Source organism: Hemicordylus capensis, chromosome 3, assembly GCF_027244095.1.
Source record: "Hemicordylus capensis ecotype Gifberg chromosome 3, rHemCap1.1.pri, whole genome shotgun sequence".
Lineage (NCBI taxonomy): Eukaryota > Metazoa > Chordata > Lepidosauria > Squamata > Cordylidae > Hemicordylus > Hemicordylus capensis.
The window spans coordinates 177,742,059-177,768,965 of record NC_069659.1 but is presented as its reverse complement, the minus strand read 5'-3'; the positions used below and the strand labels follow the sequence as shown (position 1 = coordinate 177,768,965).

At 46.0% G+C, this 26,907-nt stretch overlaps 1 long non-coding RNA gene across 1 annotated transcript in view; it reads left to right on the top strand.

Annotated features, from left to right (window-relative positions):
- LOC128351318 (uncharacterized) overlaps positions 1–21,698 on the top strand; it is a 48,200-nt gene extending 26,502 nt beyond the window's left edge. Inside the window, exons 3-7 of the long non-coding RNA XR_008319706.1 lie at positions 9,335–9,392; positions 10,786–10,916; positions 13,400–13,487; positions 17,299–17,362; positions 21,573–21,698. This is a non-coding gene — a long non-coding RNA (uncharacterized LOC128351318). The remainder of the gene's footprint in view (positions 1–9,334; positions 9,393–10,785; positions 10,917–13,399; positions 13,488–17,298; positions 17,363–21,572) is intronic.
- Positions 21,699–26,907: the final 5,209 nt, after the last annotated feature.

Genomic DNA, 26,907 nt, shown 5'->3' with positions numbered 1-26,907 from the left:
GAAGCCGTGCAAAGGCACCCCTGGCCACCGCCTCCACCTGAGCTTCCAAAAGCAGAGCCGGGTCCAGTAGTACCCCCAAGCTGCGTACTTGCTCCTTCAAGGGGAGTGCAACCCCATCCAGAACCGGTAAAATCTCCTCATCCCGATTGGCTCTCCTACTGACCAACAGTACCTCCGTCTTATCCGGATTCAATTTCAGTTTGTTAGCCCACATCCAGCCCATCACGGCCTCTAGCCCCCAATTCAGGACATCCACCGCCTCCCTAGGATCAGATGACAAGGAGAGATAGAGCTGAGTGTCATCCGCATATTGCTGACAACTCAGTCCAAGTCCCCGGATGACCTCTCCCAGCGGCTTCATGTAGATGTTAAACAGCATGGGGGACAAGACCGATCCCTGCGGGACCCCACAGGCCAATGGCCACGGGGCCGAGCAGTAGTCCCCCAGAACCACCTTCTGGACCCTCCCCCCCAAGAAAGGACCGGAACCACTGCAACGCAGTGCCTCCGATTCCCATACTCGAGAGGCGGCCCAGAAGGATACCATGGTCGATAGTATCGAACGCCGCCGAGAGGTCCAGCAGAACCAACAGGGACGCACTCCCCCTGTCTAGTTCCCGGCGTAGGTTATCCACTAGAGCGACCAAGGCAGTCTCAGTCCCATACCCGGGGCGGAAGCCAGATTGAAAAGGGTCCAGATAATCCGTATCATCCAAGACCCACTGCAGCTGGGATGCCACCACACGCTCTATCTCCTTGCCCAAAAAGGGAAGGTTAGACACAGGTCTATAGTTATCCAGGTTGGAGGGATCAAGGGAGGGCTTTTTTAATCGTGGTCTTAGCACCGCCTCCTTGAGGCACGATGGCATCCTGCCCTCCCTTAATGAAGCATTAACAATCACCTCCAGCCATCTGCCTGTCCCCTCCCTGGCAGCTTTTATTAGCCATGAAGGGCAAGGGTCAAGAGCGCACAAAGTCGCCCGCACACTGCCCAGGATCTTATCCACATCCTCAGGCCGCACCAACCAAAAAGAATCCAACACAACGGGACCAGATGGTACCAAAGGCATGTCTGCCGGAACTGACAAAACTCTGGAGTCCAGGTCAGCACGGATGCAAGTGACTTTATCTGCAAAGCGACAGGCAAACCGATCACAAAGAGCTGTAGATGACTCCTCCCCCATTGTCTGGGGGGATGTGTGGAGCAAGGTTTTTACCACACGAAACAGCTCTGTTTGTCTGCACTGAGCAGACACAATGGAGGTGGAGAAAAAGCATTTCTTCGCTGCCCCCACCGCCACGGAGTAGTCCCTAAAATGGGCTCTAGCCCATGTTTGGTCAGATTCGTGACGACTCTTCCTCCAGCGTCGCTCCAGCCGTCGCCCGAGTTGCTTCATCGCCCTAAGCTCCAAGGAAAACCAAGGAGCAGAACGGGCTCCACCAAGCCGGAGAGGGCGTTTAGGGGCAACCGTGTTAACAGCCCGGGCCATCTCCCCATTCCAGAGGTCAACCAGAGCCTCGACAGGGTCACCAGTTCTGGACACTGGAAACTCCCCGAGGGCCGTCTGGAATCCAAGCAGATCCATAAGCCTCCGGGGGCGGACCATCTTAATCGGCCCACCACCCCTGCAGGGGGCAGATGGAGCAGTCAAACTAAACCCCACCAGGTGATGATCTGTCGATGACAAGGGAGTGGTCTTAAATTCCCCCACCTCCAGATCATTTATTTCCCGGTCGGCAAAAACCAGATCCAGAGTGTGTCCCGCCACGTGGGTAGGGCCCGATACCAATTGAGACAGGCCCATGGTTGCCATGGAGGCCATGAAATCCTGAGCCGCACCCACTAGGGGGGCTTCAGCGTGGACATTGAAATCCCCCAAAACAATAAGCCTGGGGGAACCCAAGGCCACCTCCGAGACCACCCCCGCCAGCTCAGGTAGGGAGACTAAAGTGCAGCGGGGTGGTCAGTACACCAACAGAAACCCCAGCCTATCTCGGAGGCCCACCCTCAAGGACAAACACTCAAAATTCTGAGATTGCCTGACCGGGCACCTGGAAACGGGGAGGGTCTCTCAAAAGATGACTGAAACGCCTCCTCCCCGACCCTCAAGGCGGGGCTGTTGCACGATCTGGAAACCTGAAGGGCAGAGCTGAGAAAGACCAACCCCGCCCAGCGCATCCAACCAGGTCTCCGTCACACATACCAAGTCAGCACGCTCATCCACAATCAAATCGTGGATGAGAGATGTTTTTGCGTTAACTGACATGGCATTCAGCAGCAGCACCCTAATCCTCGAGGGAGGGTTCTCAGAGCTCCCTGGGGTCAGAGGGTTGGGAGAAGGGCCAGAAAAAGGAACAGGCCTCAATTGCCTGGACCGATTTCCCCTGTAATGGCCTGCCCAACTCCCACCGCCATACCTCCCTCTGCCCGCTACCTGTGATATTGCCGCCCCCACTCCAGACCCACTTTTTCGCTCTCCCAGACACATCTCCCCAGACTAACCCACCACAGCTTCTTGGCTTAATAAAAACCAAAACCAGACTTGTACATCTCCTGCTAGCTCCTTAATTACAGAGAGAAGGATCCTCAGCGCAGAAGGGGAGAGATCTTCAGGGCCCTGGGCAGCTCGCCCCATGGCTGAGAGCCACAAGGACGAGAGCCCTTGGGCCAGCCTGCCCTATATAGTGGCAGAAGCCCCAGCACAGCAACAGCCCAGGAGATGTTACACACCTGGAGGAGAGGTGGGGCAGAAGCAAAAGACAGCAAAGCAGTCAGTGCCCCACCCAAGCTGTTCCCTTCTTCCTTCTTCCTTCTTTTTCACCTTAGATGTTACTATGGCTTGTATACATGTACTTGTATTTCCGCTGCCATCAATTATACAATGAAGCCTCTATAACTCTGTTTCTTTACCCTGATAACATGGCTTTGCAGAGGAGGGTATGTTACTGAAATCACTCAGTCAGATGTACTTAAAAACAAAACAAGAAGGATATGTATTTAAAGATGTTATCTGAGGCTTGTTTGTTTCACTACTGATTAGTAGTGCTGACATCTTGCTTGATTTCAAAGCTGATGATTTGAACTTCTCACAGCACTTAGTCACTTCACACACAATGGCCCAGTTCAGACATAATGCGGAACTGCAGGTCCAATGGACCTGTGGTTCTTCACCCTCTTGCCCCAGCTCTCCCGTCCACTTTTGGGTGACAGGGAAAATTGCCTCTCTGCAGTCCGCGAGAAGGACAGCCCACAGAAGGACAGCCCCCACAGCCAATCAGGCCAGAGTAAGGGAGGAGCTTCCTCCCTCAACTCTGGTTCCGTGGGGCCCAATCTATGGTGTTCAGATGTAACTCTGGCACCAGAAAATTGAAGGGTGGCAAAACTACACTGATTGAAGTTTCAGAGTAGAGTTTGGTGAGGGAAACCGCAGGTCCCTTTTTGCCCTTAACTCTGGCTTGCCGAATTCGGATACGCGGCTTCAGAAACCAGAGGTGAAGGGACCTCTGATTTCCTATTTTGTCTGAATTTGGCTAATATATAAGGTTTTTCCTTTGAACGCTGTTCCTTTCCAGAACTGTACTTCACAACCCAGTCTTTATTACAGACTGTCCTAATAACCCAGTCCTTTATTTTTTAGACTGTCTTATCCTTTGAGTCTCAGAACAACTCCTCTTTAACACTGTTTCTACGCAGACCCAAATCCCCTCTCTAACTGAATTTCCCTTCCAACTTCTAACTGCTGCTCTCTAACTGTCTCTTATGTTTGACAGCTCCAAAGGGTTCTAAGCCAATTTGCATAAAAGTAGTCCTGCAACATTTCATCACACACCCTCCTAAAATCTCATTGCTGGTGGAGCCCAGCACTTGTTCCACACTGGCTGAAGTTCTGCACTCAGGTTAGGGCCTAGAGACAGAGACCAGCTCTGGCCTGTGAGGACTGTTGGGGCAGCCCTCACCTCCTTCCCAGGAGTATGGAAAGATCAGCGTGGCCTGAGAGGAAGGCATGAAAGGAGGCGCCCAGGCCAGGGAGCTCTTGTCCTTGGCGCCTGAAAAGACCAACTGCCTGAGACACCATTTTATTAACTTGCTGTAATTTGCTTCTTTTAATATTTTAAACCACTTTGGGTGCCTTTGGGTGTCAAGGCAGAAAGGCGGTATAAAAATGTAGTAAATAAATAAATAAATAATACACGGCAACATTGCTGCAGGTCCTGAATGGTCTCTCTAGAAAGGTCAGTTGCCAATGTCCTATCACAGTTTCGTGTGATCAAGTTATAGAATTCCAAATAGGGCTATGTAGATGGTGGTGAGAGTATGGAGATAGAATGCTTTATTTTCAAAGGTGGGGCCACCATGGAAAAGACACTGGCTTAATCCCTTCCTAATGGTGTCTCACATACTTTTGTACCATACTTACTCAGCCCTGTGACTGTACCCAGGTCTCGACTCTGGAGCAACCACGAGTGAAGGGCTCCAAATGCTCCAGACAACACGAACTGCCCAAGGTAACCCAGGCAGCTTGTATCATGTGAATAGGCTTAAAATGGCAAGGAAGTCAGCCTGGGGAGGTCTTGTGAGACCTCAGTCCAGAAGACGTGACTAATCTCAGTGTGAGTGTCAATCCTTCTGGAGCTATTTAACAAGGCAGATATAAGGCCGGGAAGGAAAGACTTGAAAGGCTGATGGTTGTGGCTTCCAGGAGAATAGGAACTCAGGAGATGTATTTGGGGCTGAAGACTAAAAGAATGACATCAGAACACCCCAGGTCTCAGGCCACAGGGTAGGTTTATAACTTTAACCAAATGCCTGGATAGTGGAGATGTATATAGGGATTGATTGAATCTGTAGTTAAATGTTTGGTTGTAAACTTTGAAAGCAACTATTAAAAATGTTGCCAAAAGATACCTTTCAGAAATATACATGTAGGGACTCCTGTAGCACAATCAAGCTAATTATGAGTAATAATAGAAATCCTGCCTGGGTGGGGTGAGATGTAACATTCTTTCCAGACCAATAAGTTGTAGTGGTTAGAATATTGCACTAAGAAGAGGTTCAATCTCTATCTGGCCAAGACACTTACTAGGGTAGTCACTCAGCCGAACCTACCTCACTGTGTTGTTGTGAAGATAAAATGGGAGCAGGGAAAACTATGCACACTACCCTCTGCAATTTGGAAGCGAGTATGGGCTAATCATGAAATAAATATGTATACAGCTCCTCTAAAAGTAGTAGTAGTAGTAGTACTTTATTACGGCCAATGGCCACTCAATACAACATAAACACACACAAAACACTACACAACACTTCAGAAACACCAAAAGAAACTGCAATAAAAACAGTACAGTAAAAATATCATACATAAAATTTTTGTCTCGATAAAATCAGTTCACCCTCCTACTATACTATGTCCGCATATAACCTCTGTAGAAATCTGATATCTATTTTAAGGGTTATATTGAAAATGGTTAAAAGATTTTATAGCACCTTGAGAGCCACAGTACTCTACTTGAATGACTGGACATTCTACTTGAAGGTACTCACACAGTACTCTACTTGAATGACTGGACATTTTGTCCAACTATTTGTATAGAGGGAGGCATTCAATAGTGGGGCTTCTGTTTAATCAGTTTTAAGTTGGGTTGAAGTTGGGTTGAAGTTGTAATGTGTGTGGGTTTGTCTGGAGATGGGGAGGCAGGGAGTGCCTTCGTTGAATGTGGGGCAGCTATTCCAGTGGTGGTGGGGAATAGAAGAAGTAACGTTGGCAGGTCAGCAGGCTGTTCCAGGGGAAGGGTAGTCAGAAACCTAAGAGCTGTCTCCCCTTCCGGCTGTCCTGCCAGCTCTTTGACTTCGGGGAGCACTGCCAACAACCCACATAACCTTGCCTTGCTCCTCTGCAATGCCAGGTCGGTCCAAAATAAATTAGAATTCATCCATGATTTGATTATGGATGAAGAGGCCAACCTGGTGTGTATTACCGAGACTTGGTTGGGGGAGGCTAGTGGCCCAGTCTGGTCCCAGCTTCTTCGTCCAGGATATTCTGTAGAGGAGCAGGTGGGGGGATGTGGGCAGGGAGGTAGAGAGGCTGTGGTCTATAAGGATAATATCTCCCTTACCAGGGTCCTTGTTAGGGTATCAGACCATATTGAATGTGTGTACTTGAGTTTGGGGACCAGATATAGACTGGGACTTCTGTTGGTGTACTGATCGCCCAGCTGCCCAGCGGAATCCCTTACTGAGCTCACGGACTTGGATGCGGAACTTGCGTTGGAGTCTCACATACTTTTGGTGTTCATCTCGGGACCAATTTGTCCGGGGCAGCTCAGGAGTTCATAGCGGAAATGACAACTATGGGCCTATCCCAAGTGATCTCTGGATTGACATATATTGCAGGTCACACACTTGATTTGGTCTTTTACTCTGATCAGGGTGGTGTTGCGTTGATGGGGACTCCTACGATCTCCTCGTTGTCATGGACGGACCACCATCTGGTTAAGGTTGGACTTACAACCACTTTCCACCTCCACAGGGGCGAGGGGACTATTAGAATGGTCCTCCTGAAGAGGGTACTGGATCCGGTAGGATTCCAAGAAGCCTTGGAGGGATTCAGTGTTGGCTCTGCTGATGATCCTGTTGATGCCCTGGTTGAGAATTGGAACCACTTACTCACCAGGGCAGTAGACACGATTGCTTCTAAGTGTACCCTCCAACCTGCTTCAAAATTGGCCCCTTGGTCTACGGAAGATCTATGGGGGCTGAAGCGGCAAGGTAGGCAGCTGGAGCGCAAGTGTAGAAAGACTCGACTCTAATCTGACAGATTACGACATGGAGCACATTTAAAGATCTATGCTCAGGCGATACGTGCGGCAAAGAAGTGGTTCCTTTCTGCCCGTATTGCCTCTGCGAGTTCACATCCAGCGGAGTTGTTCAGGATTGTGAGGGGACTACTATCTGCACCCTCTCCCTTGAACCAGAATTTGGAAGCATCAGTCACCCGCTGTGATGTGTTTAATGAATTTTTTGCAGACAAAATCTCTCGTATTCGGGCCGACTTGGAGACTCCACAATTAATTTGATGCCTTCCACTTATACGATTTGACTGGATCAATTTCAGTCTGTGACTGCTGAGGATGTGGACAAGCTGCTTGGAGTGGTGAGGCCTACCACTTGTTCTCTTTTCCCTTGTCCTACATGGGTTGTTCGATCTAGCAGGGAGGCTGTTATAGGTGGCCTGGTAGAAATCATAAATGCTTCTCTGAGGGAGGGCAGGATGCCTCCTTGTCTTAAGGAGGCAATTATTAGACCTCTTCTAAAGAAGCCTGCATTAAATCCCTCAGAGTTGAGCAATTATAGGCCAGTTTCCAATCTCCCATGTCTGGGCAAGGTAATTGAGAGGGTGGTGGCCTCTCAGCTCCAGGTGGTCTTGGAGGAAACTGATTATCTAGACTCATTTAAAACTGGTTTTTGGGCGGGCTATGGGGTGGAGACTGCCTTGGTCAGCCTGATGGATGATCTCCAGTTGGGAATTGACAGAGGCAGTGTGACTCTGTTGATCCTCTTGGATCTCTCGGCGGCTTTCGATTCTATCGACCATATCCTTCTGGAACGTCTGAGGGTGTTGGAGGTTGGAGGCACTGTTTTACAGTGGTTCCGCTCCTACCTCTTGGACAGATTCCAGATGGTGTTGACTGGAGATTGTTGCTCTTCAGAATCTGAGCTTGTGTATGGTGTCCCTCCAGGCTCCATACTTTCTCCAATGCTTTTCAACATCTACATGAAACCTCTTGGAGAGATCATCAGGGGATTTGGAGCTGGGTGTTACCAGTATGCTGATGACACCCAGATCTACCTCTCCATGTCAACTTCTTCAGGAGTTGGCATATCCTCCCTAAATGCCTGCCTGGAAGCAGTAATAGGCTGGATGAGGGAGAATAAACTGAAGCTGAATCCAGTTAAGACAGAGGTACTTATTGTGAGGGGTCAGAACTCTAGAGATGATTTTGACCTACCTGTTCTAGATGGGGTCACACTTCCCCACAAGGAACAGGTTCGCAGTCTGAGAGTACTTCTGGATCAATGTCTCTCCTTGGTTTCTCAGGTTGAGGCGGAGGCCTGGGGTGCTTTCTATCAGCTTCGGCTGATACACCAGCTGTGCCCATTTCTTTAGATCAATGACCTCAAAACAGTGGTACATTTGTTGGTAACCTCCAGACTTGACTTCTGTAATGCGCTCTATGTGGGGCTGCCTTTGTACGTAGTCCGGAAACTTCAGTTGGTTCAGAACGCGGCAGCCAGGTTGGTCTCTGGGTCATCTCGGAGAGACCACATTACTCCTTTGTTGATGGAGCTACACTGGCTGCCAATAGGTTTCCAGGCAAAATACAAAGTGCTAGTTATAAAAGTTACAAAGCCCTAAATGGCTTAGGCCCTGGGTATTTAAGAAAGCATCTTCTTTGCTATGGCCCCACCGCCCATTGAGGTCACTTGAGGAGGTCCATCTCCAGTTGCCGCCAAATCGTTTGGTGGCTACACAGAGACGGGCCTTCTCGGCTGCTGCCCTGAGATTGTGGAATGCACTCCCTGCTGGGATACGAGCCTCCCCATCTCTGGCAATTTTTAAAAAACTTCTGAAAACACATCTCTTCAACCAGGCCTTCTCAGCTTTTTAAAACTTGTTTTTAAATTGTTCTGACTATTTAATTGTTGTTTTACGATGTTTTTAATTGTTAATCATTGTTCTATGCTTTTATAATTATTGTTTTAGTTATTAACTGATTTTAATGGTGTTTTAATGTAAACCGCCCTGAGCCTTTTGGAAGGGCGGTATAAAAGTTCTAATAATAAATAAATAAAATAATAATAAATGAGCCAACACTCCACCTGACTGGGAGAAGTCACAGGAGACTGGCAGCACATTTGAAGTAGCCCACCAGGATGGGCTTGGGTTTTGAGAAAAACTTAGTTTACCGAATGAAACAGCAACATGGAGTGTTGGCTCCTGATGGAGCTGCATACACTTGGGATAACCTTTGCTATAACTGCAGGCAGACACCATCCTCCCATATAGTCATTGGTTTGGTCTGGCCCTCACAGAAAAGGACTGCACAATACAAGGTGTTTCTTTGCACAAAGCAGATAAGAGGGAGATAAATTTCTGCCCAGCTAGCCCCTACCCAGGATCACTGCATGAGATAGCTTTCACTCTGCACACACCCTGCCCATTATAATGACATACATTTTGCTAGTTATAAATAAAAAACAAATCAGCTTGGGGACTATGGCACAGAGGGTGAAAATCTTATTTTAATACTCTGCTTCATTATCACGTCTTCCTAGATTTCCCTTCCTTCTGCTTGTACTGGTCTGTGCTGTTTGTGCTAGATGTGCATTTAAGGTAATCACCACTTTCCTATAATGGCTTCTAAAATGTGTATTTTGGGTTGCATGTTTCTTTGTAGCCACATATAGATGAGCAATATGGCCATTTAGGAAATTAAAACTGTACTAATGAAAATGCAACTCTCTTTTGCCTAAATATTCTTGAACAATAAAGAAAATTCCATTAAGAAAATTAGAAAGGACTTTTCTTTATTGCTTTCCCTTTCTAAAATCAGATCAAGCAGTATTCCCACGTATACTATTTGGTACATTAATTTGCTGCTTCAAACGGTGTGCAATCAATTGCTAAAAGTTCCACAACATTACATTATTTTAAATGGACCGTCTACATTGCCCTAAAGATATTCTCCAAGCTAACTTATCAGCTTCAGACACACTATTGATGGCATACGTTTCCTAATAGGAAGATTCAGAACTTAAGCATACAGCACACTGTGATTGCATTATAGCATGTTTAGCAGAGATGAACTTTAATTCCTCAGAAGCATTGTTCACATGTGAGACTATGAAATACAAGACTAATGCAGAATGGGCCACCCAATGGCCTCATGCTGGGGGATTTCCTAGATTGGGGCCTACCAGGATGCAAAGCAGCATATTTTTCTGGTGGCAGCCACTCCTCCTCCCGTAAAGAGGAGGCAGTGGTGGTCCCCATCCTCTGGGGGATGGTGTGGCAGTATGAACAGGCCTGGAGTAGATGGGGTGGCCTGTGTTAAGCAGTCTCGATGGCATTCACCGCAGTACTTGTGAGGAGACCTATAGGCCCAGCATGGGGGAAGCAACTGTGCACTGCTTTAGCGGCCACTGTGGCTGTTGTGGGCACAGACCCTTTCTGGAGATTTGAAGGCCCCTCCCTTTTGTGTCCTGGATGCAGCAGTGGGGTGTGCACGAGGGCTAACTGAAGGCCTAGTTTGGCTGGCAAGGTATAAGGCCCTTGAGATAGCTCTGCAAGCCGGGAAAAGACTCAATTTGAGCTCCTCTCCCACCTCCACTATGGGACATGTGGAGGTAGCAGTACATTGGGTGGGCAGCTTAGGTCTCCCCTTGCTGTTTAATTTTACCCCCTCCCCCTTTTTTCTCTGTATTCACAAAAACAAAGAGTAGATAAACAAACTGATTTACATGCCCCCTAAGAAGACAAAAGGAAAGAGGGATGGCTGCCCAATTCGGCCCCATGGGAGGCCTACTGCTGCACAACTCTCCTCATCTGATGAGGAAGATTGGGGAGGGGGGGTTGAGTGTCCTTATTGCCAAGATGAGGTGCTAGAGAAAGCCAAGTAATGTGGGGAGAAGGGGGATGGCGCTGGTCCTTCATACTTGAATAAGACAGGCAAGAAATGCAATAGGGATACGGCTAGGGCTGAATTGGTGCATTCTCTTCCTGATAGGCTTGCACTTGTTAAATGGGATGCCCAGAATCAGGAAGGCAGAAACCAGGATCCAGTTGAACCTCAACTAGTGCCAGCTGTGCCAGCTGCCCCTTCGCCACACGTGGAATTGCCGGGGCTGAGCGAAGCAGGTGAGATAACAGCTGTGACTCCCAGTAAGGGCACTGGTGTGTGGCTGGCTTATCTTCTGTCTGCATCCTCTGCACCGGCTTGGGGCTATGGCCAATGCTGGTCCCCGGCAAATGTGGCTTGGCAACATATTGGCATTGCTTGTCCAGCTGGTGTTGGGGGCTTCCCTATGTGCCATCAGGAGTGGTGTGGAAATATGGTGCCCTCCATGGGCTATGAGGGAGCTGAAGCAGCTGGAGCATACAACGTGGGGTAACATTTTTGCCTAAGCATTCACATTATGGGGTCATAACCTTATGCATTATGGCCACCATATGGGGCCATAATGCAGAACCATATCACCAGCTCCTGGTGACTAGGGAGAAAATTTGGAGGGGTGAATACATTGACCTGTTCACCTTGCTCTTTAGGGAGCCAGAAGTGACGCCCAAAGAAGGCAAGCAAATTAAGGAGCAGGAGGTAACTAAGCATAGGCCAGTGGAATGTGCATGGAATAACTGGCTCACTGGATTTAATGTTTAAATGGGGGTGCTACTGCAAGTCCAGCCTTCAAAGGGCCCTTCTTTGGTTAAATACTTGGACCTTTTCTATTGCACTTTTATGGATTTCACGGGCACTCCTTGGATCCATTATGATGAAAATTTTAGAATGAGGTCGGCTTTGGACCTCTCCCTTCCTTGGGATATGCCCTTATGGGAGCTTTGGATTCTCATCATGTCCCCTTCCCAGAATATCCAGAGTGACGAGGCAGATAGTGGGAACCTTCTTTTCAGGCTGGTGGCATCTTCTGAGACTGTGGGTATGAGCCAGCAGTGGGGCCAGCCCCACCTCGTTTGTTGGGAGTTTAACAGCAGTGGCCATTGCTCCTGCAACTCTACACATGTGGTGTGTGCAGAGACAAGCACTCCGGTTCCTCCTGCAGCTAGGATAAGCCTTGGGGGAACAGCCAGAGGACTCAGTCCCCAGGTTAGCAAAGCGGGGGAGGGACCTGGGTCCTCTCCAGCTGGAAAAGGGACTTAGTTCCTTTCAGGCACATTTTCTCTCCAGCATTTTGCCCTCATATCCACTTCACCAGGTGGTGGTATATTTGATGGATGAAGTTTTTGTTTAGATTTAGGTTTCCTTGCTGGTCACAGAAGGTGGCCTCTCAGCAGGGGCGTAACAAGGCTGGAGTGGGCCCAGAGACAAAATTTTAAAATGGGCCCCTCGCTGATAGACACACACTTCACAATATATAGTCATGTGACTTGCCTCATGTGACTTGCCTCTCTGGGGGGGGGGGGCCTTGAGGCGTGGGGGCCCCCAGGCAGCTGCCTCCCCTTGCCTAATAGTAGTTACACCCCTGCCTCTCAGGCCCCCTAATTTGCATTCCGTTCATGGTTTGGAGAGTGTGGTCCTTAAGAAGACTGAAACAGGGGTGGCAGATGGAGGGGTCCTCCTTGCCCCCTTCTGGTCACTGCCTATAACTCAGCTGTGTGTGTCTCCACTTGGGGTGGTTCTTAAGGAGGCCATAGGGGTATACTTTTGGATACTTCATTTGTCTTTTCAAAGGGGTCATTGTGAATGATATGATGCCTGGTGAATTGTGCTTGGTGCATTACACATCCTCTGATGAGGCAGTACACTTTGTCTGAGGTTGTAGAATGGGTACCTGCTAGCCAAGCATGATATTGAATCCACTTCTCATCGCCTCCCAGTGCACCCTGAAGATGTTAACTTGCTGGGCTTTGCCTTCAGAAGCAACTACTTTATTGATAGGGCATTGCCCATGGGGTTTTCAGTATCATGTGCTGTCTTTGAAAAGTGCAGTGCTTTTCTTTTATGGGCACTGAAGTGAAAGACGGGCGTCAATTCCACTGCACAGTTCTGGGATTGTTTTGTTTATGGCTGCTGGGACTCTGGGTAGAGTGGCATGTTCCTTAACCTGTTAGTCCGCCCTGGAATTTGGGTCACCGGTCAGATGATAGGCTGATCTGAGGGTTTGGGACAGCTTCCTCAAGGCCTTCACTTTGGAGGGATGAACAATTCCTTTAGGCTGATTTACAGGTTCCCAGCAGCCTAGGTTGGGGTGTACTTTAAGGGCTGGTGGACTTTGGACAAATTGCCCCATTGACATGTGACTGGTATGACCAGAGATTTTGGTGTTTCTGGAGTTGTACCCCATTGTTGTAGCAGTCTTGGGGCACAGGGGTCTTGGGGCACAGGGGTTTAGCGACTCCATGTTCTGCCCTGCTAACTGGGCAAAGAGGCACCTTTTTAACGTGGTGATTCTCTTTATTTAGCAGGGGGAGAGTAACTGGCCCTATTTACCCCCAGCACAGTACCCCTCCAGTGACTGTTGCTGGTGTCTATCTTATGTTTCTTTTTAGACTGCGAGCCCTTTGGGGACATAGATCCATCTTACTTACTTATTATTTATCTATGTAAGCTGCTTTGGAAACTCTTGTTGAAAAGCGGTATATAAATATTAGTTGTTGCTGTTCAGGCAGCTGGTAGGTGTTGGAGATGGCTGGCCAATCCTGCCTGAGCATATTATGAGGATCTTAGTTCATCTCAAGGCATCTGGTGACATGGTGAGTACACTTGCAGGATATGTTTCTGCTCTTTCATTTGAATCTCTAAAGCAATCAGCAGGGTTCCCGGCACTGTTGCCTTTGGGTTTAGATGGAGGCTGGATGACTGGGGAAGAATTTGCACAACTGTTCCTGATTACAGGAATCTAGTGACTCCTGAGTTGCTCAAGATTCTTGTAGAGTTATAGGGCTGCTGCCCTGGGTATTTTTTTTTAGGGCATTCAGACCATACAGGGTTTTACCTCACAGTCAGCATGCCAACCGGTCTGCTTGTCTGCGAGGTAGGGATCAGTCCTGCTCGTCTGATGGGATCCAGTTCCTATGGTATAAGCTAAAACAGGCCAAGTAGGTAGGGGGCAGGTCACCTCTATGCTTCCAGCAGACAATATGGCTCTATTTCTTGTTCTGGGGTTTTTTTAAATTTATTTATTTATTTATTTATTTATTTATTTATTTGATTTCTATACCACCCTTCCAAAAATGACTCAGGGCGGTTTACATTAAAGCTGGGGGAATTTATGGGGTTTGGCCCAGCAGCAGGCAGCTGCCTGTTTGTGCAAGTGGTTGATGAGCCTCTAAAGCAATTCCAGCATTGGGCGGTGCTGCACAGGGCCCTGTGGCAGGGCGGGAAGAACCCTGCTGACGTTTGGTTACCTCGTTTGTAGTGGGGCCGCTTCCACGACTTCACGCATGGGCCTCTCAGCCAGAGAGTTGGCATTCTGGTACATTCCAGAGTTATATGCATTAGTGTCAGCGTGTGTTATGTTAAGCACATTTTTGTCCTGGCAGGTTCTGGATGAGCAGCGGCTCCACTGCCTGTGCAAATCTGTGGCTGTTTGATTGTCTCCTGGGTGCACAGATGGGCCAGCACCTCCAATTTTTGGTACCTACCAAAAATTTGTTGACCATACTTCCATATTTTGGTTCGGCATGTGGAATATGCTCTGAGGTTAGTTATTGTCAGTAGTTAGGGATTTTAATTTAATGCCCCCCACCCCAGGTTTGCTGTTTAACTTGGGAGAAAACAATTGGGCCCAACCAACTGACATATTGATTTGTCGGAACTGAGGCAGGGGCTTGCTGGATTTTGAGGGGGTGGGAGGGCAAGGCCAAGGAGACTAGCCTTCCCCTGTGGCTGGGGTAGTGCAGGTGGCATTCAGCAGTAGTTGGGGTTTACACTGATGAACATCCTTGGTCTAGTTAAATCAGGGGTGTGTGCAATCTGTCCTTAGCTTTGCAGCTCAGGGGCTATATTGCACATGCATACCTGCTTCAAGGACTTCAAAGGCTGTGCAGCTTGCAGGTGTGAAGTTCACAAATGGGCCCTGAGGAAGTGGAATTAGTACCTCCCTGATTCTGGGCTCCGAGCCAGGGTGCGTCACCCAATAAGGCTGGTCCTTCATACCCAACTAATACAATATTCAACTAAGGAATAGTTGTTCAGCACCAGCCTAGGCTAGGCCCACACTGTAGGCATTGGAGTTTTTTCTCACAAAATCCAGTTCTTTAAATTGATAATAAAGTTGTGGCTCTTTCTCCCTATCTATCTAAGAGACTGCCGTGTCTTAGATAGACAGATAGAATAACATTGATATGACTAAACCAAGTGAAAGTGTTTAACCAACACTATTATGCTGTTGTTAACCAACATGCTATGCTATCCCCTCAGAGAACTGTAATAGTCTCATTATGCTGATCAGACTGTACCTCACCCACAGTACATACACATTACAGTTAAACTGGTTTAAAGCCAATTGAAATGCATAATGTGGATGTACCCCAACTTTTCCAGGTAAGCATGTTTATGATCAGCCACCCGGAAATATACGTGTCCAAATCCTGCGGTTAAATCCATGTGTTCCAAGTCTTGTGGTCAAGCTTTCCTTCTGAGTTCAAGTCTAGGTGATGGAAACCCGTTGCCTTTGCTCATTGCCACAGACTTCCTGTGCTCTGAAAGGGGCAGGCACCACATGTTGAGAAGCTGCGCTTTAATTTGATGCTCTGGTAGTCATCTGTTGAGGTCAGAAAGGAGCTTTGTTTTTCCTTCTGAAACTTCAAAGATATCTACATATGGAGATGAAGCAAAGGACGGAGTGCTTTATGACAAAGCATGATGTAAGTGGGAGCTTGACTGATGCGTCTCACTTCACAGCCAGAAATTTGATTGCTACATTGAGGATCAGGAAGGAATTTCTTTTGCTTGAGACGGGTTGATTGTTGTGATACCATCTGCCACATCCTGTAGCATACAATGCATCTAGCTGCTTGAGTCCTCTGGATAAATCACACTAAACCTATTTAATGCGCTGCAGGCACATCTGGTGCCTGATTTTCTGCTCTGATCTCAATGTGTAGGCTGTAACACACATTTTAGGTTGAAGTTTTCTGTTATACAGGTCAATCTATTGTGGATTTTTTGGGAATTGTGGCTTTGATGTTCAGATTAAATATTAAACTAAAGGTTGGTGTAGAGAATGCACACAAAAAGCCACATACCTATACATACTTCAGCCTGGAATCTCCTTTGGTGTGTCAGCTTGTTCTCATTTTGTATTACATGACAACCATTTGTGGTTCAAATGGAAGCTTGTGAATGTTGCACACAAAGAGAATGGTACACCAAGTAAGATGAGATGCCAGGCTCTGTGGAACTGTGCAAAGGTAAATGCTTTTTGTGCATTTGCCTGTTAACGGTAAATGTTATGTGTCTCATATAGATAACTGGGAGTGCAGAATTATCCCAGAACAGTCCTTTCTTTACAAGAACGGCCTAAATCCAGCACAGAAAATGAGATCATTCTGGCCTTGTGCATAACTACATTCTATGAATTGGCCCTTTGCCAAGATTTAACACTGCCATGGTTTAACACTGTTGAAGCATCACATGCATCTAAGCTATAAAGATCAGAAGCAGTGAATTCATACTTGGGGCACAATAATAATATTATCATCATCATCATTATTATTTAGTACATTTATATACTGCCCCATACAAAAAAGTCCCAGGGCTGTTCACAATATAAAACCTTTAAAACAGTAACATAATTAAAACAATTTAAAATACAATTTAAAGAACTCTAAAACTGAAGCTATAAAACTATAAACTATGAGCCTGACTAAACAGGTATGTTTTTAGATCCTCCTTTACAACCTTCAGAGAAGGGGAAACTCTAATTTCATTAGGAAGTGTGTTCCAGAGTCCTGGGGCAACTCTAGAAAAGGCCCGGCTATGAGTCGCCACCAACTGAGCCGGTGGCAACCGCAGCCGGACCTCCCCAGAGGATCTTAACAGGCAGTGGGGTTAATAAAGAAGGTGTTCTCTTAAATACCTCGGACCCAAGCTGACATACATTCCTATCCCACAGTTCTTTCGAATTATTTATTAGTGATTTCTGAATGTAAGTGGGTAAACATTAGCTACATTTTTCTATTCTTTTCTCTTAAGTGAATATGATGTTATATATGTAGGAGATCAGGAAAATTCTTGGGGCCCCTTGAGGATGTCGATGATACTGATTTGTAAAGATGTTTTGATGGCTTTTTATTAGACAGCCAAGTTATCTGGTATTTGCAACACATGCTATGTTATTGTTTTTAGTTAACAATCATGTTATTCTAGAGGACCATGTGTGCATAGTATTCCATTTAATTCAGAACTTTAAAATGGTCATGTTTCATTTTCCTGGAGCTTGGGGGAGGACAGGAGAGGTTGTATACAAGGACTTGACTAGGTTTTCATTAATGAATTGAACTTTCGAGTAATTCTATACTTCCACATATAATGTCCTGTTCTGTACACTGTCATACATAGTTGCTGATACTAGGCTGAGGACCAATGCAGATGACTGTGGTGGGTTGAAACGAACTGAGAAAATGTAAGTTGAGTCAGGCACAAGGTGATGTGATAAGGTGAGACTACTTCTGTACACTGAAGTCCCAGTTTGTTCAAAGCAGCCTAACATTGGGCACACTACTGTTGGGCACATTGGGCATATCCTAGACTAGTCAGTTATTGGGCAATAAAATTCAGTCTGTTGGGCCCACACTGAAAAACTGAAATGTATTCATTTCCATGCCTCAAGCATGAACCTACCAAAAATGGAGACATAAACCCCAGTTGCAGGGGAGCAACAGCAGGAGAGAGGGCATGTCCTCAACTCTTGCCTGAGGGCTTGCCAGAGGCATCTGGTGGGTAACTGTGTGGACTGGACTAGATGCTGGCCTAGAAAGGCCTTGGGCCATATCCAGCAGGACTGTTATAGGATAGTATAGCTTTGTTTAGCTTGGGAAAAAGTTCTAGTTCTATCAGTGAATACTAGGATAGTATTCACTGAGGCTCTACACACGATTGGTGTGTAGAGCTGGGAGGGGTTTGGCAGGGAGAGCAGGTCAAGCTCACTCTCCCTGCACAGGAGTGGCTAGCCCACCCTTGGTAGCCAGACTGGCCACCCACATGATCGTGGAGCCAGTAGCGGCAGCGAGGATTGGAGCCCCCCAGTCCCCAGAATTTCCAGAATACCCCATGCGAGTGCACGGGGCATTCTGGGGAGACCCCCGATGCTGGGAGGCTGGTTTTAGCCTCCCAGTCAGGGGTGTCCTCGTGAGTTGCCACAGTGCGGAGCCATGCTGCAGCAACTCACGATCAAAGAAACAGGGTTAACGGAGCACTCGCTCCGCTAACCTCATTTAAGGGCAGGGCTATTTAGGCAGGCTATTCACCAGTGAACCACTGGCCTCACCCTCAAGCACAGTGGTTCTCATGATGGAGGAAAACTGGGCTGGTCTCCCTCAGCCCGCTTTTCCTCCATCGTGTGTATAGCCTAATTGATACTATCAGTGCTGAGCTCATAGGATAGTTATAACACCATGGAGAGCCAGTATAATTTAATGGATAAAAGTATGAACTGTGGACTGGGAAGTTGCGACTTCCAATCTCACATCTACCAGGAAGTCACTTTTGACCATAATTATCTCCCACCTATGATATGGGAGATAATGCTGATGTAGCCTTCGGGGTTTTGCAGAAGTTAATGTGAAAATGTTCATGAGGCACTATAAAGTGTGATGTAAGTGTTATAATTGACAGATTGACCAGTGACTCCTTCTCTAAGTCATGTATATGTCTGTGGTACAGATGAAGTGTACCATTGAACTACATAAATTATGACATTTCTAATAAAAATAGTGAAACCACATCTTTTGATTCGAGCATATTAGCAATAGCAATAGCACTTACATTTATATACCGCTCTATAGCTGGAAGCTCTCTAAGCGGTTTACAATGATTTAGCATATTGCCCCCCAACATTCTGGGTACTCATTTTACCGACCTCGGAAGGATGGAAGGCTGAGTCAACCTTGAGCCCCTGGTCAGGATCGAACTTGTAACCTTCTGGTTACAGGGCGGCAGTTTTACCACTGCGCCACCAGGGGCTCTTACATATTGACTGAAATAAGCAAAATCCTTATGCTTATCAAGATTAAAATGTAGGCCAGGGGTTCCCAAAGTTGGGTGAGGCTGGCGATGATGATTTGTGGTTGGTGATGATGGGCTTTGTAGTCCAGCATTTGGAGACTGAAGGCTAGGAACCCCTGATAAAGGTAATGGTCAGATTGCACTGGGTATTCTGCTAGGCCACCAGGGCATTCTGATTGCATCAGAATAATATGTTCCAGCTGCATGTGTTACTGGTCTAGTGATTTTAGACCAAGTAGGCCACTATTCATCTTAACAAGGCTTTGTCAATAGTAATTAAAGTTAATTAAATAGTACTCTTAATGGTGGTCTTTGAAATAAAGAGAGGTCTTTCCACACTGCTGAAATTGGAGAGAGCTTTGCTATAAACTCTGAAGAGTAGAACTGCTTTCAACTTTTCACATAGCTCAACATATAAAGACAATGATGAGATTCAGATGAAATTGTGAGAGAAGTAAAAAAAGGAATTTCTGTAATATTAGCAAACCTTTGGCTGAGAGGAAGATCCCTAAAACATCATCAGATTTTCACGTGAATTTAAAAAGAAATTGAACATAAAAACTTAAGAACAGCCCTGCTGAATAGGGGCCAAGGCTATCTAACCCAGCATTCTGTTTGACACAGTGGCCAAATAGATGCCTCTAGGTAGCCCACAAGCAGGAGATGTAGGCATTCACCCTCTGCCTCCATTGCTCCCTTGCAACTGATATTCTAAGGCATGCTTCCTCTGAACTTGAAGGTAACCTATAGCCATCAAGACTAGTATTCATTGAGGTGCTTCAGACGATTGGTGTGAAGCAGCATTCGGGGTAGTGCAGGGAGAGTGGGCTTAACCCGTTCTCCCTGCACATGGGCAGGGAGCCGTCCGTGGGCGGTTGGATCAGCCGCCCACACGACTGCCTGCTCCATCATGGAGCCAGCAGGGGCAGCGGGGATCAGGGGCCAGCCAGCCCCCAGAAGTTCCAGGATGCCCCACACAAGTGCACTAGGCATTCTGGAGAAACCCCCAGGGCCGGGAGGCTTGTTTCAGCCTCCCAGCGGGGGTCTCCTCATGTGTTGCCATGGCGTGGAGCCGCGCTGTGGCAGAACATGACCAACAAAATGGGGTTAGCGGGGCGCTTGCTCCACTAACTTCGTTTAAGGGAGAGGTAGTTTTTTATGTTTGCTGCTGGGAGTCGCGTGGCTCCTGTGGCAGCAAGTGACCAGGGGAAATCGGGCTAGGCTCCCTTAGCCCTATTTCCCCAGTCATAAGAATAGCTTCATTGATAGAACTAGAACTTTTCTCCAAGCCAAAGAAACTCAGTTAGAGTTTACATTTAGCTGTCATGGCTAATAGCTATTGATAGACCTATTTTCTGAGGGGTTCAGATGACACGGTGGCACCGTGGCACCGTGGCTCTAGTTCCTAGAGTGCATGCTTCCAGCAAGAGCCAGACATTCTTCACATATCATATTGTTCAAACTCATCATCTCCTCCTTCCAGCACCCAACATGCTTTATCCAAAATATGAAGTGGGGTGGTGGATGCCAATGGAAGTGCTGCTCAGCAACTGGACATTGGTGGGTTCAGCCATGGAAAGCATGCAATTTCTGGCTTGCACAGGGAGTGCATGCCCCCAGAAAGTGGCAGCTGGTGGTACCATACTTGCTGCTTTGTTGTCTGAACCCACGCTTTTAAAGCCATTTAAGCTAATGGCCAACACCACATCTGTTGGCTGATTCATGTTATTGCTGGCCACCACATAGGGATCTGCCAGGTGAACAGTTGTCCATGCCACTGGCACTGATCTGCTATCTCCCATATTCACTGACCCCACCTCAACAAACACACTGCTGCTAGCCACCAATCTCTTTGTAAGAATGTTTATGGATATGTCCATCTTGTAAATTTTGGTGTGGAAGATGAGACAAGCTTCAGTTTTGATATATCTGCAATACTGTTACTTGAATGTTGGAATGTACATTTTTGTTGTCAAAACTAGTACCCAATATGTGTCTTGATAGCAAGTTTCAAATGAGGTTGATCATAATGTCCAAATATTGTGAAATGTTGATACTTTCTCGGATGGTTTTAAATTGGGAAATTCGCCTGCTTTATAACCTCTGTTTAATTCCAAGTTTGAAAATACGTTTGAGCCAGGAACTGGCTATACAACACAAGGAAAGGATAATGAGATGAATTCCAGTCTAGTCTACATTTCTCATAATAGAGTGGAGACTGGAGATCAAGTAGCTATAGCTAGCAAGTACGGAAAATCAGAGACTGATTTGACTTTTTGCTAATAAGTATGTGTCTTGGGATAATCTGAATGTTAAAACATGCTGAAATGTTTGCATGTGTTCTAAAGGTCAAAGCGTTGGAAAGTAATTTTGTCTGGAGCTCAGATTGACACTTGGAGCAATCAGAGCTGTTTTGCTCTCTACATTGTTTAACAAATCTCCTGGGTCCTCCTTCCCTTAAATCAGAAAAGAGCCAGGGGAAGGGGAAAAAAAGCCTTCTATAAATTTGTGTTGGTGTGAGGAGTGTGCTGGGTTGCTTCCCCATCTCCCATTTATTTGTATTAAATTTATATAAAACTAATTAACTACCTTTTTTTTTTGTTTTCAAGGTGGATGTTCCTGATTATGACTTGACTTTGGATGAGCATGAACCACAGTGACCTCTGTGCCTTGCCTCTCACTTGGAATAACCCCTTTTCCTTTAGCTTCATCATTGCAATTCCAATTGTTTTGCAGCCAGTAAATTCTAGGAAAGCTTGTAAAGTACATTATTAGATTTCATCTGTGACCTCTGAAAGTCAGTAACTAGAAGAGACAAGGTGAAGAAAATGCATGCTTAGTTATGCAACTACTATCATAGGGAGTTGCTCATGGATCCGTATGATTTAGATTGCTAACTATTGATGGGCTTTGTCTAATGGGAGGATATCACCATGATTACTGAGCATAGTTAAGACTGTGTGAGGTGCAATATTTAAGTGTTTTTCATGTCAGAGTTGAAAACACATGAAGGCTATTCACATGAGCAGCCCAGCCCAGCTTGGTCTAGACTGCTAAAGTGCAGTGCTGGGATAGCTTCAAATCCTGGCGCTCCCACCCAACCGTACCCTACTTTTAACCCTGGCCTTCGGCCAGGCTTAAGGGTGCGAGTGTGCCCTTAACCCTGGCACCAGGGCCATGTGAGAGCTCCAGCAGTGTGCAGCCAAAGCATGCACAGATTTGGGCACTTAGAGCACCCAAAACCCGGGGGGAATCCCCCAATGCACCATGCTCATTGCACAGTCCATTGTGGGATTCCTGGAGGTCAGGACGAGTCATAAGAATGTAAGAACAGCCCTGTTGGACAAGGCCCATCCAGCCCAGCATCCCATGTCACACAACGGCCCACCAGATGCAGCTGGAACCCTATAGGCAGAAGTTGAGGGCATGACCTCTCTCCTGCTGTTACTCCCCTGTAACTGGTACTCAGAGGCATCCTGCCTTTGAGGCTGGAGGTGGCCTATAGCCTTCCAACTAGTAGCCATTGATAGACCTCTCCTCCATGAAGTTATCCAAACCCATCTTAAAGCCATCCAGGTTTATTGGCTGTCACCACATCTTGGTGGTGTCCTGGCCTCCAGAGATCTGCGTTGCTCCGTGCAGCGTGGCTCTTGTGGACATGCAGTGGCACACGAAAGATGACCTACAAGGATCATCTGGGGAGAAGGTAGGTTCCACCCTGCCTTCCCCTCTGCCCACCCGATCGTGTGTATAGCCTTATGGTTTGAATCTAGCCCTACACTTAAAGAAATTGGCACATTTTGGTCACAAGGTGATCTTCCTGTGTTTGTTTTTGCAGAATATTTCTCTCTAGAAAATTCATTTTCATCCTGCTAAGTAATTCTGTTGTAGGGCTTAAGCTGAGCCCAATCATTATTCCCCGCCCCCTAAGGGGTAGTTCACATATTCATTAAGCCAAACGTCTATTTTGTATGGTGGAGGAGGTATGAGTGACCACTTCCACCATTCACATAAGGTACTGTGAGTATCCCAAAAGATATACATGTATAAGCTCAATATGTGCAAATCTACCCTCTCAGAAAGGAGGTGAGGGGAATTTGAATTAGACTGGTGCCCAGGTTACTGAAGAGAGCATAAAGAAGTCTCTTTGCCTTCTGTGCACAGAAGACCAGGCCAACAATTTTTACTCCTTAGTTTCTACCAGTGTTTCTTCTAACAGAGATTCCCAGATGTTGCTGACTACAACTCCCATAATCCCCAAACACAAGCCATTGCAACTGGGGATTCTGGGAATTGTAGTCAACAACATCTGGGAATCCCTGTTAGAGGGAACACTGGTTCCTACTTTTCTTAGTTTGTGTCAGGGCTTCCCAAGGTACAGCTCCAGGACCTCTTACAGTGCTAATGCTTTGCTGTGGAAGTATACAAGAAGGGGTCAGAGCGGCAATGAGAGGGGAAAGAAGATCAAGACACCAGGTACGTTTTCTCCTCTCAAGGGCACATTCGTGCCTATATTTCCCTCATTGAACTGGTTCCTAGGCTTTGCAAGGAAAAGGAAAACAAAACAAGAAAAAAAGCACCAAACAAGCCCGCTTATAAATGGAACAAATACATAAATAGTAAAATAATCACCGTCATTACTAACCGGTTGGAAGTCACACCACTATTCAACACATCATTGATTGGGTTCAAGGCTTCATGTTGTTCAGAAACCCATGAAGTTAGTTCTTATTCCCTTGTTGCCAGTCTGTGCTACTGTACTTACAAACATTCACTAATTTAATCACTTATGAACAATTTTTAAATAGAGTTTAAAGCTACTTTCAGAATAACAAGAAAATCATAGGATCACTGGTAAAAATGGGTGTATAAAATAATATTATGAAGACCACAAATCAAATGTAACTTAAATCTGTTACACAGTGATGGCAGGTTATAGGCCTTCTCAGACAAGGGCAGTTTTTAAAATCTGTTTCCAAAGTTGAACAAGGTAATGTATGTGTTGAACTCACTTGAGAGAGAGATCCAGAAGACTGGGGCTGGCATGGAAGTTTCTTAATGGGTGAGTGGATTCATATGGGAAGAAGCACTTCCTCAGTTTGGCTGCACCCAGGCTATTCAGGGTTTCCATTTTGTTTTTTGTAGGAAACCAGAAATCAATGCAGATCATATAGAACTGATCATATTATGTTATGCATAACCAAGAAGCATACAGTTGCATTATTCCTCACCACCTGTAACTTTTGACTGCCCATCAAAAGCAGCCCCATGTAGAGGACCTTTAGAACAATCCAGCTTTGCCACACACTAGCATATTCATATATGAAGACCGGCAGCCCAGAAATCGCTTAAATGAATCATGAATAAATGCTGTATTCATAGCTTAGCGTATGTATCAACCTTTAAAAGAGCCCTCAAGATGCAGTTTTTTTAGCCTGGCTTTTAGTGATATTTGAATATTTTAAATTGTTTTAAATCATTGTTGTTTTAATAGTTTGTCTTATTGTATGTATTGTTGTGAACCACCTAGAGCTTTGGAGTAAGGCGGTATATAAATTAAAATAAATAAATAAATAAATAAATAAATAAATAAATAAATAAATAAATATTGCGCATTGCCCAGAATAATGTCAAAATATTGAGCATACGCCAGAAAAATGTCAAAGACTGTGGTCTAAATCAGAAAAAAAGAGCAGTAGTGAAAGAAAATTGAATACCTTGGGAGAAAAACTGTCCCAAAAATGTGATGCCAGTGATCAGGAGGGAAGAAATAATCTGATCAAAGAGGGGGAGGTTTTCTTTCACACATCAGTACGAGGCATCCAGTGCAAGAGGACTGTGATGCATAAAAAGCTTTGAACAGCCAATAAATCAATAAACAAATAAAACAAATAACTAACTATGTCCTCCCAAACATTAATAAACTAATTTTATTCATTCATTCATTCATTCATTCGATTTCTATACCGCCCTTCCAAAAATGGCTCAGGGCAGTTTACACAGAGAAATAATAAATAAATAAATAAATAAAATGGATCCCTGTCCCTAAAGGGCTCTTTTAACTAAAAAGAAACATAAGATAGACACCAGCAACAGTCACTGGAGGTACTGTGCAGGGGTTGGATAGGGCCAGTTACTCTCCTCCTGCTAAATAAAGAGAATCACCACGTTAAAAGGTGCCTCGTTTATAATGCGTGTTATACTTGTCAGCTGCTATGAAATTCAGTCTTTGGTTAATACAAACAGGAGTCGAATTGCTATTAGGACATGGCTTTTGAAAAGCTGAATAGAGGCTCATTTTGTATTCTAATTTTTAACCTGCCTGCTTGGAGAAAATGCCAAAGCCACATCACAAGGTGGGTAAGCAACAAAGGTCAAATTTACAATTCATATTCTGACACAGTAAGTTTAATTAAAAGATAATAAAAGGCTATCATTTATTGATGGTTTTAACATTACTGAATGGCTGTGACCTTAGGCTAGCCTCAGGCATCGCGGCTGTTCCTTAGCTAAAACAAAATATGACTGCTTGGAATCACATGCCTATCACAAGGCTTTAGCATTATCCCTCCATAAAAAGGTGGGAAAAGCTACTGTGAATTAAATCGACTTTATTTTAGATGTATACATCATACTATGTCAACTGCTCAATCTTTTTGTTAAAAAGTAAAAATACGGGCTGATATCCAGAGTAGCAATGTTCTGGTGCTACAGTGCTGACATTCAGACTAATGATACCCCATTGCATGGGGGGAAGGGGGATTTTTGCCAATTCCCCCTTCTCTCTGAAGCTCACTCTGCCTCTGGAAAAAATATCTCTGCAGCTGGCAGTGGGGAGCTTTACCCTGTAGGGATGTTTGAACCAGTTTGAGGGTTCAGGGGTTCAATGGTGCGAGGTTGAACTAAACCCCCCAGTTCGGTCCAGACCTGGAAAAACCCCACCCCCAAGTTTGAGGGGTTCACGATCTTAAAATTCTGGGTTTTCTTAAAAAAATATTTTTTATTTTTTTATTTACCTTTTCCTCCCCTTGGGGGAGTTCCTGGAGGCGGGGAGGGGGTTCTGCAAGGTTCCCCCCTGCCAGCCTTCTAAATCAGCCCCTCGCCTAGTTTGGGTGCTCTTTGGCCGGTTTTTGGTCTTCACCAGGCGGCCCGTTGGCCATGTTGGGGGCTGGGTGCCTGTGCACATGGCCTCTGTGTGAAGAGATCAGTATGGGGAAACTTCTCGTCCTTATTCTAATTCTCTGCTTTAGTCTCTTCTTTCACCCTGTTCCCCCCCACCCCAGGCTAAACAGAGGCCATGTGTGCAGGGGCCAACCCCCAACATGGCTGCCAGGCCACTGGGCGAAGGCAGAAAAACATCCGAAGAGCACCCAAACTGGGCGAGGGGCTGATTTAGAAGTCTGGTGGGGGGAAGGGGGACCTCCACAGACCCTCCTCCTCACCTCATCCAGGAACGCCCCTGAGGGGAGGAAAAGGTAAATTAAAAATAAATAATAATTTTTTAAAACCCCAGAACTTTAAGATTGTGAACCCCCCAAAACCAAACGGGGGGGGGGGGTTTCAAGGGGATGCCGAACTGAACTGGCCCAGTTTGGGTTCGAGGCCAGTTCAGCCTCGCACTGAACCAGGCTGGCCGGTTCCATGCACATTCCTATTACCTTGTTAATTTCTGAAATCAAGCTGTTGTTAAAGGCAGAGGAGCTGGGCCAGTAAACTGAGTTGGCAACATAGTTCACGTTCTAGTGTAGATTCCCTTTCCTCTAATTATGGAAGACATTTGCATCTCCATAGAGTAACTTTTATTTGCCATAAAATACAGCATGGGACTCCAGCATTTGCAAAAGAGATCACTATGGGGAAACTTCTTCTCCCTTATTCTAATTCTCTTCCTTAGTCTCTTCCTTCACCCCTGTTCTCCAAGCCTCCCTCAGAGATATATTAAAT